The following is a 2,382-nucleotide window of genomic DNA, read 5'->3' on the forward strand; positions in this document are numbered from 1 at the left end:
TTAGTTGAGTCCTTATAGAGCTCGAATTAGAGCTCAAAATGCATTTTCAAACCACTTATTACATAAATTGGGAGAATTCAACATCAAATTATATGAGGCTGAATGCAATGCATATATAAATTAACACGTTCAATTTTAAAGCTTACAAAACAGTAAATGGAGGTTTCAACAAAGGCATTAGATTAGTCTAATGTTAATAATTCAACAAAGGCATCTCTTATAAATTTACACATTCTCCACTAATATGGAGACAAAAATGAACACAAGTCAGCATATCCTCCATGAAGAAAACAATATCCTAACCACAGTTCAGACAAACATAAAGAAAGTAGATTAAGATGGTCCTGTTTCTGCATCATAGACTTCATCACCTGCACAAAAAACTGTAATGAAGAAAAATATAGCATTAAACATAAAATGAATTTAGTAATTGGTGCAATGTGATGTATCAAGAGCCTTCATTCTGGGCTACCCTTCAAAGATAGCTATATGGATATGATAATCCAATAAGCTAAATACAAAAAAGACCAATAAGCAAAAAATTAACAATGGACCATATCAGCAGGGACTCCACGAGCATGAAAGCAATCAAAGCAAGATCAAAAACTTGTAACCAAGCAGCATATCCAATGCCTTTGTTCCACAAAACAAAAACTTAGAGAAAAGCGAACCTACAAAAGAAAAACATTCATCATTTATCTCATAATATACACTAGCAATTAGCAAGTAAACAGAGATGTAGAATACAACAACGAAAAGTTATTAATATTTTAATAAAAGAAATTTCGTTCAATGAACTTCCTTAAAATCATTCCACACCACTGACGTCTTAGCTCTCTTTTTCTTGCACATGGATTAACGTCACCCTCTTTATTACAACTGTTGCAATGGTTTCAACAGTTTCATTGGGGGTGGTGGACCATGTCTCTAAGTCCTCAATATCACTATCCATTGCAATCGACTCGCCCCTCCACTGCAGTTCTGAGGACACCTCAGGTTGGGTGGCAGTGAGGGTGGGATTAGAACTTGATGCCATTTATACTACAAAATTTTAACAGCACGTGAATATTTTTCCCTACCTTTCAAACTCAATAACATATAGTTAGGAGGTTCAAATCAATTAACTAGGATTTTAAAGCAAATATTATAGTTAGAAGTTTGATCCCCAAGATGATTGAATACCTATATTCACCCTTATTATAAAGATGTGCATCCAAATCCTCCAAAACTTTATAAAAAAGAACTCGCAACTCTGTGTCAAGTCAGATCGAACATCTTGAAGAGCACCAACCTGCACCATAGTAATCAGAACAAGTTAATGCACACAAAACATTTAAAAATATCTATATATATCTGACTTCAGAATCAAAGCCCAAAAAACAAAAATATTAAGCTCTTTGAAGCTATGCCAACACTTCAAACCCACATCTGAAAAGATAACAGTAAAATTGAGCTTTATGGCTTTTATTGAAACTTGGATTCACAAGTTTTTAAGCCAGAAGCCATCAAATCAAGAAATTTGACTTCAAAATTCCAAGTCAACAAGTATCAAATCGGAAAAGTAAAGTAGAATAGAGCTTTTTCAACTATCTTTTTCCTACCCATTTTGGCTAATATTTATTAACTGCCAGTCTGCCAGTAAACACATTTCTTTGGCTTTAAAATTTCTATTTTCTAACTTTGAAATGAATGGTGAATGAAGAAATTGAAAGTTTGAAACCAACCCAAAAACTCGAATGGTGAATGGAGACATTGAAACCAACCCAACAACTCACCATTCACAACTTAGAAGTCAACTCAAATGAGATACAAACGAATGGAGACGACAAAAGGCAAACTCAGTCTCAAGCTTTGAAGTATTGGTCTGATTGTATCAAAGTAGCGGCTACTCAAGAGTTGAGAGATGAGAAGAAATCGCTTGGCTAATCCTCTTGAACGATAGACGAAATCGGATTTCTTCGACTAGAATGCTTGAATAGGTGAAGAATGCAAAGATAATTAGTTTTGCTAAGATCAGATGAATGAGCCCTAGACAAGGTGCCGTGATTTGGAATGTGAAGAATAGAACGAGTGACTTAGGGATTTTGGGTAATGCAAATACACAAGCCCATTCGAACTTAAAAGCCTTTGCAGATATATTCAAAGATTTTAAGATTTTAAGAATTTAAAAATTAATTAAAATGAAAATGTATAATAATTACTAATCCTAATTTATAAATTTGTATTTGTAATTTATAATTATAAATAATAAAAAGTGTTGAAATTCAATTATATTTCAATGTCTCGTTATTTTATTATATTTCATAGTGATTATATATTTTTTAATTAATATAAATACAAAATGTCACTAAATATAATATAGAAAATATTTTTATAATAATA

At 32.2% G+C, this 2,382-nt stretch overlaps 1 long non-coding RNA gene across 3 annotated transcripts; it reads right to left on the reverse strand.

The window, feature by feature from the left end:
* Positions 1-454: 454 nt before the first annotated feature.
* LOC116135217 lies at positions 455-2,071 on the reverse strand. 3 transcript variants are annotated; one of them, XR_004128861.1, is made up of 3 exons: positions 1,776-2,071; positions 1,183-1,291; positions 455-671 (listed from the first exon to the last, which is right to left on the reverse strand). It is a non-coding gene; the product is annotated as an uncharacterized LOC116135217 (long non-coding RNA). The 3 variants fall into 3 exon arrangements; XR_004128862.1 differs by lacking the exon at positions 455-671 and adding an exon at positions 890-1,041 and having other exon boundaries at positions 1,193-1,291; XR_004128860.1 differs by lacking the exon at positions 455-671 and adding an exon at positions 890-1,041.
* Between the last annotated feature and the right edge of the window lie 311 nt (positions 2,072-2,382).

The sequence above is a fragment of the Pistacia vera genome, unplaced genomic scaffold (assembly GCF_008641045.1).
Source record: "Pistacia vera cultivar Batoury unplaced genomic scaffold, PisVer_v2 Contig296, whole genome shotgun sequence".
NCBI lineage: Eukaryota > Viridiplantae > Streptophyta > Magnoliopsida > Sapindales > Anacardiaceae > Pistacia > Pistacia vera.